The sequence below is a fragment of the Nothobranchius furzeri genome, chromosome 5 (assembly GCF_043380555.1).
Source record: "Nothobranchius furzeri strain GRZ-AD chromosome 5, NfurGRZ-RIMD1, whole genome shotgun sequence".
Classification (NCBI taxonomy): Eukaryota; Metazoa; Chordata; class Actinopteri; order Cyprinodontiformes; family Nothobranchiidae; genus Nothobranchius; species Nothobranchius furzeri.
Window position 1 is genome coordinate 30,043,357 of NC_091745.1, and position 12,582 is coordinate 30,055,938.

Here is a 12,582-nt window from a genome sequence, read left to right on the forward strand (position 1 = left end):
CATACAGCCCACAAAAGGAAGGTCGAGGCAGAGGCACCTTTTCAGGACGAGGAGGACCTACCGGACCCCACACCCAGATGCCAATGATGGGCTGGGAACAGTGGGAGGGTGGTCCAAGACAATAGGACACCCCACAGAGAAACTCCGACGGTCAGGGAGCCACGGCAGACCCCCTGCTGTCAATAACTGTAGATGGACAACATCAACCATTTTTGGTTGACACTGGTGCCACCTGCTCCACCATACAAACTGTACCGCCCTCTAAGACATCTACACGCACTATCTCAGTTACGGGCTTCTCTGGGGAACAACAAACTCTGCCTTTCTCCCTGCCACTCCCAACTACGGTGGGAAACCAGACAGTACTGCACAGCTTCGTCTGTTCACCAACAGTTCCAGTCAACTTACTAGGAAGAGATCTCCTCATCAAGTTAGGAGCCACCATTTTGTGTGGTCCTACGGGACTTACTGTCACTCTGCCAGAAGGGACTATTTTGCCCTGCACCGGAGAAGCCAGTGATGGCATGTACTTGGCCCAAAAACTGCCTGACATATAAGACTGTGCTGAGATTTACTGGGCTCTGTTGGACACAGAAACCAAGGACACTCCTGGCTTAATGACTCTGTACCAGCAGTGGAAACCCTGGCTGACTCAGGTCCATCCTTATGTTTCCCCCCCTGACCCTCCTCACCTAACATTATTCTATGACAGACATGATTCAGTTTGGTACAAGGAAGCCTTCCAAAACCAATTAGAGGGACAGCAATGGTGTGTTCAAACAACAGATATTTATGCTGCACCAGAAGGTGTGGCCGCGGCAGCCAAACTAACCCAGGAACAATTGGCATGGTACATGATGGGAGATGAGGCAGTACCTCATGTCTCTCTTGCTTTACATCCGGCCCATCAGGCAAAAGAACTAGGGGGAATGGTTAAACGTTCCCTAGCAACCACTGATTGGCGTTCGACTCCTCTTCCACAAGTGTCATATTCAGACTCAACTCAGACATTTAAAATCACTGCGGTTTGTACTAATTCGACACATTTACAACAGGAAACTATTAGCAGATCTCATGGCCGTGAACGCACCGATCACCCTGATGCTCTGACAATGTTAGACTCGCTTCCCACCTCCCTGTGGTCAACAGGCCCCACCGATGTTGGGTTGGTGTCCATCCCACCTGTGACCTTTCACCTAAAAGATCATGCTCCCCTGTGGGTTCCACAATACCCACACAAGCCATATGCTGAAGAGGGGATAGCAGACACCATCAATGGCCTGTTGCAGGCAGGGGTGTTGGAGCCATCCATGTCAGAATGGAACACTCCGATTTTACCTGTAGAAAAGAAACATACTGGTAAATATCGAATGGTTCATGACCTGCGTCGTATAAACGCCCTACTAAACACAGACTCACTTCCCGTCCCTAACCCATATGTGGCTCTGACAAACCTACCACCTTCACATGCATGGTTTACCTGCATAGACTTGGCAAACGCATTATTTTGTCTTCCACTTCATGAGTCTCTGAGGGACATTTTCTCTTTCACATTCAGAGGACAGCAATACCGATACACTCGGTTGCCACAAGGGTTCGCCCTGTCACCTGGATTGTTCAACCAATGTTTGCGTCAGCTCCTAGACACATGCCCCCTGCCTGATGACTGTGTTTTAGTGCAGTATGTTGATGATTTGCTCCTGTCAGCGCCCTCTGCAGGTTCCTGTCTGCAAGCTACTCAAACACTACTAAATCATTTGGCCAAGCTTGGATTTAAGGTCAGCCGGTCCAAACTTCAAATAGCCAGAAAACAAGTATCATTTCTGGGCAGAATGGTTTCACAAGTTGGCGTTTCATTGTCACCAGATCATAGAAACTCCATACTCCATCACTCTAAACCTGAAACAGTCAAAGACATGTTATCCTTCCTAGGCCTGACAGGCTACAGTAGACACTTCATCCCTAACTATGTTGGTCTCACTGCCCCACTACGAGCTCTTATAGCACCTTTTGGGATGCGTCAACTCACAGCTCACCTGAACTGGACTATTCCAGCAGAAGAAGCATTCATAAAACTTAAACAACAACTCTCCACAGCTAGTGATTTAGCTACTGCTGACTACAACTCTACGTTTTTCCTTGATGTTTCTGGATCAGAAACTCATGTTAATGGAGTTCTGTTCCAGAAAAAAGGGGGAGGTCAGAGACAAGTCTTGATGTACATAAGTGTCATGCTAGACAACACGGAAAAAAGACACCCACCCTGCACACAACATGTAGCAGGCCTTGCAAAAATTTTACAAAAAACAGCACATATTGTAATGGGCTACCCTCTGAAAGTACTAACAACACACAGTGTAGTAGCTTACATTACATCACAAGCTTTCACCATGACCCCACTAAGACAAAGACAAATCAGTAAAATCTTAGAGGCCCCACACATCACCTACACACATGAAGGGGTAAACATGGCAGACCACATGGGTTCTGGAGAATCTCATTCGTGTGAACAAAGAACAGCAATAGAAGAAAAGGTCAGACCAGATTTAAGTGCAATCCCACTAGAAAATCCTGATAAAAACTGGTTCACAGACGGCTGTTGCTATAGGGATGACAATGATGGATTAAAAGCTGCCTGGGCAGTAGTAGAGCAACTCCCTACAGGCGAGTGGTTCACTGCAGGAGCGGAAAAGCTGAAAGGACAACAGTCAGCACAGAGAGCAGAAGTGTTAGCTATTATTGCAGCTCTCAAAATGAGCACAGGGAAAAAGGTAAATATTTACAGTGACTCAGCTTATGCTGTAGGAGCCGTGCATGTTGAATTGAAGCAATGGTTGAGAGCTGGTTTTGTGACTGCTGGGGTGAAACCCATAAAACATGAGTCTGAGATGAGGGAACTAGCAGAAGCTTTATTCCTTCCAGCAGAAGTGGCAGTGATAAAATGCAAAGGACATAGTCAGGGCTCTGACTTTGTATCTAAGGGAAATCAGGAGGCAGATAGAGCTGCCAAGATAACAGCTGAATATCTTCCTGTATATAATCTAGTGGTTGAGACAGTAACTGTTGAAAAAAGCATTGATCCTAGGATCTCCATCAAAAAGGAAACACTCAAGGACATGCAAAATCAAGCTTCAGCACAGGAAAAAACTTTGTGGTTGGCAAGAGGTGCAACCAACACAGATGTTTGGAGAAGTCCAGATGGTAGACCCATACTACCACCTGGCATCAGGCAGACAGCAATGGAAGAAGCGCATGGAGTAGGACATGTTGGTGTAGCACAGATGGTGAGGAATTTGTCCCCCTGGTGGCATCCATACCTAACAGACATGGCCAGATATTTGGTTAAAACTTGTACAGAGTGTACTCAGTTTGGCATTAAACCTACCCTGAAACCAATCCAAGGTCAATTTCCAATACCAACATGCCCTGGAAAAGAGATAATCATAGATTTCACAGACATGATTGACAGGGCAAAAGGCTACAGGTATCTCCTAGTGTGTGTAGATGCCTACACTGGATGGCCGGAGGCTTGGCCTGCGAAAAAAGAAGACAGCAAAACAGTCATTAAATGTTTGATCAATCATTACATTCCGCAACATGGGTTCCCGGAAAAAATCAGATCGGACAATGGGACACATTTTAAGAACAAAGATCTACAAGAGGTTGAAACCATGCTGGGACTGAAACACAAGTTTGGTTCAGTGTATCATCCCCAATCCCAGGGAAAGGTAGAAAGGATGAATCAAACGCTAAAGGTCAAATTGGCTAAAATCTGTGCACAGACCAAATTAACTTGGTTAGAAGCTTTGCCCCTTGCTCTGATGTCCACACGGAGCTCTGTTAACAAAACCACAAGGTTCACTCCCTTTGAACTACAGACTGGACGGCCGTTTCCAGGACCTGCCACAAAATTACCTTTGACTGCTGACCTGACTGACTCCCTCGACTCAAGGTCATATTATAACCTGTTGCATAGTCTTGTCTCTCAGTTCTCATTACAGGTTAAGGCTGACAGTACCACCACAGATGCCCCATCACCACAACCTGGGACAGACTGGGTCCTGTGAAAATATATATCTCTCATATAAGCTCTTTCATATATTATTATAAGCTCTTTTATATGATTAAATATGTATCTCTCACTTTTGCCCCTTATATATTATCATAAATACATTATTATATGCCTTTTCATGGAATCTTGTTATAATATCAAAGACCTCTCTGTGCCTTTTCTGCTCAAGCTGAACAGCTGCATAAAGGAGTGAAAGCGTTCCTTCCTTCAGTTCCTCAATACAAGAACAACTGTCTTTGTTAGCAAAGGATGTTGCAGGATGTGTCCTGATCATCTCAAGGTTGCATGTCCTTGGGATGAATTGGTCTTTCATTAACAAGGCTATTAGCTGACGTGCGTCTGCAGGTGCAGATGGCAGAATTACGTGTGTGTATGGCAAACTACGTATGTAACATTCCTGTAATCTTCAATAAAAATCAGCCGTTTTCAGCAGAACGGCGAGAGTCTGTCCGAAGCATCTGGCAAGAGCAGGTCGCGGGACTTGCTGCAGAGACTCTCCCCCTCATGAGCGGCGAAACAGTGAATGGACTTCTGATCATTTGTCTCCTCGTTCTGTCAACTTAAAAGGTGTTTAACTCCATCTACTCCGTACCCGTGCTTGGTCTAACGGAAGAGAGACCAACAAATTTGGCGTCACGAACAGGATTTTTTCTTTTTGAAGAAAAAGGAGTTTTTGGAGGATGATTCGACCTACTGACCCAGCGAACGATCTTGGCACAGAACACCGCGGTGGAAAACAAGGTGAGCAGAGCCTATTATCTAAAATCTGCTCATTGGATTTATCCAAAGCCTTTGTGTCCAGAATCATAGTAGCTGTGGTCCTAAAATAATAGTTGGAGAAGAAAGTGGAGACAAGTGCAGAAAGAATAAGAGATTTTTTTGTAATGGTTTAATGGTGAAATGAAATGAGGATTTTCTAATGATTTAATGAGTAAATGAGAAAAGGAAATAGTACAGAAAAAGGGGTTGGAGGCCCAGAGCATTAATAAGCTCTAAATTCCATAGGGGTTGGAGGCCCAGAGCATTAATAAGCTCTAAATTCCATTTAAAGAAGGGTTGGAGGCCCAGAGCATTAATAAGCTCTAAATTCCATTTAAAGAAGGGTTGGAGGCCCAGGACAAGGTCCTAAATTCCATTTTCCAGGTCGTGGCTGACCACACTATTTGCTGACGAGCGGATAGAATATATAACGAGGTTATATAATGCTTGGCTGGATCCATAGGTGTGGGAACCCTAAAAGTCCACAGGTCAAGGACCTGGTTTTGTGTTAAGGGAAGGGGAGGCTAAAGAGAGCTCCCTGGATTTTAAGGTCAAGGACCTGGTTTTGTGTTAAGGGAAGGGGAGGCTAAAGAGAGCTCCCTGGATTTTTAAGGTCAAGGACCTTTTGCATGAGATGAGAAAAATGTTCTGAGGTAACTGTTTTTGCATAAGATGATAAATGTTTTGACTGCTTCTGTGTGAAGAGAGCAGTGCTTTTGGCTATTTCTGCGTGCTTTTGGCTGTTTTTGCATAAAATGAGCAATGTTTAAATATGACAAGCAGCCCAGTTGAAGCCACGAGAAATAAGGTTTTATTGAGAAAGTCAGCGGAAGAGGCGATGAAGAAAAAAGGGGTAGATGTTAACAGTAGAGGTAACTGGAGAAAGATATGGGAAGTGAAGGCTGCAGAATCGAGAGAAAAAAGGCACAGCTGTAGACAAGCTTCACTGTGTGTGTAAGCTGAGTTCAGCCTGTGTGTGTGAGGCGCAGCAAGAGGCTGCTTACGGCTCTGGATTGAAAGTGCAGCACTAGGAGAGTGCAGAATGCAGAGCAGAGTTTTGGGAGCTCCGTGTGTGTGTGTGTGTGAGTGTACAGCGCTGGGTGTGTGTGTGAAGGCCTGATGCGGTACCAGAAAATAAATAAATAAGATAAATAAGAGCTTTAAAAAGTTGCAACTCGTATATGTAAATTACACTGCAGTGCTAAAATTAATGTTTGGAGCTACGCAAAATTCAAATTCTGCAACCCTGTTCTGATCAGTCTTTGAACAGAACACCATAAGTTAATAAATAAAAGGTTTTTAAAGTAACATATGCATATGTATGTGTGTATGTATGTATATGTGTATACATATATATATATACATATGTAGTGTAGAAGCGTGATAATCATTTGTGTGTGGGGCAGCATGTGAGTGACCCCGATCTGGGGGTTAAGTGACCTGGAGATGAAAAAAGGGAAAAAACCACCAAGAAACGCAAGTAAGGATGTAAATGACAGCTTTATTTTAGAAATATAGTCATATAGCTGCTAAACAGTAAAATCAAAACAGATCTGCAGAAAATAAATATATAAACTATTCCTCAGAGCGCTCTCAAAAAAAAAAAATTGCAATTGGATTTGCTCTAATGTTACATAAGGCCTGCTTAAAAGCATAGTAAGCATTAAATTCTGAAAATAACCAGTGCAGTGTTAAATAAATTCTGTGCTTAAAATATTATATATATATAGAGAGAGAATAAATAAGTGACGAACTGACTTACCTTAAAAAAATAATAATAATAATAAAAAGAGACTGTGACAAACAAAGAATGTCTCTGTGCCTTGTGAATGAGTGAATGTGTGTCTTCTTGCATGAGCTGCTTTCGCTGGATCTTCTGAATGACTCAGTTTTTAATAGAGGGAGCAGCTGCTTGAGAAACAGGGTGCGGTCCATGTTTTTACTAGACGGTTATTTAGTTCGAGAGACTGTGGAAACAATAGAAAAAGAATTTATCGTTAGTGTGAGGACAAGAAAATCCTTTAAAATACAAAAGTTGTATGGTCGTGGTTATAAAGGAAGTATTTTGTCTGATTATGGGCCGTGGAGTCAGCTGGACTCCCTCGCTCTCACAGTTTTCCTGTGTAACATGCAGTTTTAAGCAATTTGTGACTTTAGAAAGGATATTTTTCGGTGTTTTGGACGTACCTTAAGGCTTCTGGTTAGGGTATTCAGGAGATCCTTCCTCTCGGACAGATTTAGTGAGAATGACTGGAGTTTCAGCCTGGGGACCTGACTCCACCCACTTTTACACACAGGAGTCCCGCAGTCTAAAAATAGCACAGGGTACTGCGAAAAGCAGCTCTGAACCTCTCAGGATCATCTTTATGAAAACCATAAAATTAACAAATAATCAGTCAGGAAATAAAATATTTGTTAAATCTTGCTATAAAACAAAATCCAATAATTGTCTTACCTCAACTTTAAGAACCATTAACGTTAATGGCTGGATTTTGGGACGCTGAATAATGAAAAAACAGATAAACTAAGTATTATTTCCTGTAACCTGGCTAGAAACTGTACTAGGCTGTTTTGAGTAAAAAACTGGTAGTTATTTTCCCAAAATAAAATAGATAAATAAAAAATGAAAGGAGGGATCTTGCATTTGGGATAGATTGTGCCTAAAGTTTAAAACCTGTGTAGAACCGATTTGACGAGTCAGAAAAATTGTGCATAGGAAATAGTCTAGATTTACCTTTGAGTCAATAAAGTTGACTAAATATTAAGAAACCTTCGTTGATTTTGATTTGTAAAAGAGAAAGTTCTGTCCTTTCAACTCAATCAACATATTTAAGGAAAACGTTTGCTGTGCATTGTGGAGGCATGAACTTTACTGGGTGGGCCTGTCACAACCAGCTGCAAAGAATGTTTGGCTCTGACTTCTATACAAAGAGAACCTGGAAGCCCTCACCAAAAACTGTGACTCATAACATCAAGACGGGGAGCACTACAAGATGGACAAAGAGGCAGAAACTTATTTGCCCTGCTGCTGATGAAACAAAGTACAAAAGGGGGAGCATGTGTGCTAACATGTGAACTTCAATCAATGACGGTGGTCATCCTGGACTTACAAAGAGAGGCTCAAAAGAGACTGTTTCCTATGGTTACACCCAGTAAAAGATTGCTTGCTGCAGTCAGGTAATGAACAAGGCTTTTTGGCAACAACCAGTTGAATTGATGAAATGTCAGAACTGTGGAAAATTTACTAAACTACTGTAGAACATAGTTAACTGAGAAAGTTAGCCTAAAAAAAAAAAAAAAAGATAATAATAATAACAATAAATAAATAAATAATAGGATTAGTAACCTGGATTTCAGCCCAACTCATCATTGGACGTCAATATAATCTTTATTGTCTTAGGATTCTCAGCTGCAGCAGACATGCAGTAAAGCCTTATTTTCTTTTCAAAAAGTCATTCATCGGCGTCATCACTTATCTTCATTAGTTAAGGAAACGGTGTCTATTTATAAGTCTAGGAGAACGCTTTAGGCTTCAACAGTTCTCTCCTTCGAGCAAACATGCGCAAATTTCCGGACAGTTTATAGTAACGTTCCATCCCATTCCATTCATTGCATAAAAATAAACATTAAATGAATAATTTGGCATTCAGCTGACTAAATGATTCATGGAACATCTCATCCGAGACAATAGTGAGGTAGTAAATAATGTTACAAGATATTGAATAAATGGTACCCCTCATTCGATAAAAATTATGTACACATTTTTTATCTTGTGAAATCTTTAACATAATATTTTAATTGGCCTTTTTGACGACAATTGGCTAAAAAGTCTTTAAGATTATCATCACAGGATGGCATGATAAATAAATAAATAACATAAATAAATAAATAGATAAAAATAAGAGAGAAAAAGCAAAATTAATTAAATGAAACGTAATAGTCATAAAACGTTAAATTGATCTAAAATCTGTCATTCAGTGCCACTGGAAAAAGGAAGAGGATAGGGGAGTATTTCTTAGCACAAATCACGTTATTGATTTAGCAATGCAGCTTAATTTCAGATGCTTTAAGGATGATACTAACTTGTGTTATAGATGGAGAAGTAGCACAGAAACACACTTCTAGATGTGGAGATAAGGAAAAAAACTGCTGATTACCAATACTATGCACAAACAAACCTGTAACTGCAGTTTCGTTATTTACAAATTAACCTTAAGTAGTGAATTAATTCTTAGGATTTCTTGTGCTAAGTGAGGTTCTTAAAAAAAAATAAAATAAAGAAGGTAAGAAAGACAAGTAGTTTAGGTAAGGGACAACCTGAAACTTTTTGGTTGAATTGATAGTAAAGTGATTGTCCTAATTTTTAATTGGAGAGATCACACCGCAACATGAGTTTAGAACGGCAGTTATGGGAAGTTTTGTTGGATTAATTTGATTACACGCTTTAGGTCTTATTTTTTTCTTTCCACTGATTTAGCGTTAGGTTAAGTGTTTTCACACTTTCGCTTCAGTCTGACATTTGCTTGGTGTGTGAGGGCACAGAGACGTGTATGGACCGTGTGTTTGACTGTGTTTGTCTTGTTTGTTTGTTTATTTATCTATATGGGCATGGCCGAGCCTTGAGAAACATCAACAAAGACATTGGACTATTCTGAGTAAATTAACCAATTCAAATTCAAATTCAGGATCCTGAAACAATTTGGCTATAACCTCTAATTGATGAAGGACATCTTAAGAATTCATTGTACAAGGCTTCCTCTCCAGTGTTGCCGGAACTGTTATAAAACCCATGCATGGTTGTATATTTTAGTTTGATCATTTATACTCATTGAATTATTGTTGTTTGCATTATGTTTTAATTTCTTTGTAATTTTTTTCTCTGTGACACAGGTGGAGATGCTGGTGGCAAAATGGATCCCACTCATTTCTTTCTCCCACACACATTCTTACTCTCTCCCTCTCTCTCTGTGTGTGTATGTGCATGTGTATGTGTTTGTGTGTCTGTGTGTGTCCATGTCGTGATGTCACTGTACCTTTAATTGCGCTTGCTGTTCGTAACTGTATGTGTCTGATGTTGAAGGTATCAGAGGCTAGGGTCAGTAAGAGCTAGGACATTTTTGTGCATAACCTCTAATCCCTAGGCGATCGGTCCGGGGAACTTCTGGTCCGGCCGGAGTGTGAATCTTCCTACCAACTATCTGCCGAGATCAAGGACTGCACAAGCCGAGAAAGCCTTCATTGGACCAAAACTACACACATGAAGAGGCTTCGTCTTCGGTGCCAGGCGTCTGGGTCCTGCTAAAAGTCACCAAAAGGAAGTGGACGGAACCGAGGTGGACCGAGCCATACAGGATCACGGAGAGGACGTCACACGCTGTCCGGCTGGACGGGAGGAGCCTAACCTGGAAGAGAAGCAGCTGACATCTGCCTAACCAGAAAAAGGATCCAAAAACCAGGAAGAGAAGTAGCTGACTGCAGTAGCGTGCCAAGCTACCAATTCTGCGGGACGAGGTAGCATGCCAAGCTGCCACCACATCCTGCAGGACGAGAATCTTGACATCATCACCCCCTGCAGCTGCCTGGAGCCAGTGAAGGGACCTCAACAGGGGGAAGAAGTAACCACCCTATGAACATTCTACAAAGGTTCTATTTAACACCCTCATTTATTTTACAAGGGTAATATTTTACACCCTCCACCTGCTGACCCAATTATCCAGATGCCCTTGTTACTAGCCAATCCTAAAATCTATTTGGGAGGGGAACCCTCTGATGAAAGTGATGACTCTCATGATGAAGAAGATGTTGTTAGAGTGTGAGAATATTGAGTGATTTCTGTAACAATCCCTTAAACTGTTTATTTCTATGAGTTTTTTGATTGTGTTGTTTTTATTTCTTTTGATCATTGATGTCCTAGGCATGCACACTCTATGCCAACAGGTGTTCGCCCCAAAATTGAGATATGACAAATGGGGGGACATGGGGGAATTTTCCCTATAAACATATGATAATTAGGGTTTTTCGCCCTCATATGGAGTTGCATGCGATCCATACATGTTGTAACATGTTCAGTTGAAAGTATGATCATGTTTTTTGTATTAGTTTACTGCTAGAAAGATGAGTAAATGTAATCTGATTGGTTGTTTGTATTGGTATTTTAAAACTTTGCTTATTGGATTCTTTTTGATGGAATTTGGTGTTATTGTTTTGATTTCTTATATCTTTATTGAACTCTTAAAAGAGTTCAAAAGGGGGATTGAAAATATATATCTCTCATATAAGCTCTTTCATATATTATTATAAGCTCTTTTATATGATTAAATATGTATCTCTCACTTTTGCCCCTTATATATTATCATAAATACATTATTATATGCCTTTTCATGGAATCTTGTTATAATATCAAAGACCTCTCTGTGCCTTTTCTGCTCAAGCTGAACAGCTGCATAAAGGAGTGAAAGCGTTCCTTCCTTCAGTTCCTCAATACAAGAACAACTGTCTTTGTTAGCAAAGGATGTTGCAGGATGTGTCCTGATCATCTCAAGGTTGCATGTCCTTGGGATGAATTGGTCTTTCATTAACAAGGCTATTAGCTGACGTGCGTCTGCAGGTGCAGATGGCAGAATTACGTGTGTGTATGGCAAACTACGTATGTAACATTCCTGTAATCTTCAATAAAAATCAGCCGTTTTCAGCAGAACGGCGAGAGTCTGTCCGAAGCATCTGGCAAGAGCAGGTCGCGGGACTTGCTGCAGAGACTCTCCCCCTCATGAGCGGCGAAACAGTGAATGGACTTCTGATCATTTGTCTCCTCGTTCTGTCAACTTAAAAGGTGTTTAACTCCATCTACTCCGTACCCGTGCTTGGTCTAACGGAAGAGAGACCAACACCTGCTAAAAGTCACCAAAAGGAAGTGGACGGAACCGAGGTGGACCGGACCCTACAGGATCACGGAGAGGACGTCACACGCTGTCCGGCTGGACGGTAAAGGAGACTCCTGGTACCATTGGACCCAGTGTGCTGCAGCGGAAGAGCCCCACCGCACCCTGACCGAGGTCCAAGAGAACCTGTCACAGAGGGAGGATCCTGACCAGGGAAAAAGACCTACGGACCAGGAAGAGAAGCAGCTGACATCTGCCTGACCAGAAAAAAGGATCCAAAAACCAGGAAGAGAAGTAGCTGACTGCAGTAGCGTGCCAAGCTACCACCACATCCAGCAGGACGAGAATCGTGACATCATCACCCCCTGCAGCTGCCTGGAGCCAGTGAAGGGACCTCAACAGGGGGAAGAAGTAATCACCCTTCAAACATTCTACAAGGGTTCTATTTAACACCCTTCATTTATCTTACAAGGGTTATATTTAACACCCTCCATTTATTTTATCAGGGTTCTATTTAACACCCTCATTTATTTTACAAGGGTTATATTTTACACCCTCTACTCATTTTATATTAGTACTCATTTACCTGTTTAGTATTAGATATATGTTTGCGCTCATTGCATTTCTAAAAACTTAATGTACATACTGAACACTCACTTGTCCTGGCCGGAAGAAGATTCAGAGGGTAACATAATTCAACGAGAATCCTTTCCATTAGCCTGGTATCCAAGTAGACTGAACCGGTTGGCATACAGGGACAGCAGGTTGGGGTTGTGGAACGACAGATACTTTCGCGATTTCTCCAATTTAGAAGATTTGGTAACAATAGCAATTTTAGCATATAGTGCATTCTCTGGTACTGATTACAGCAGC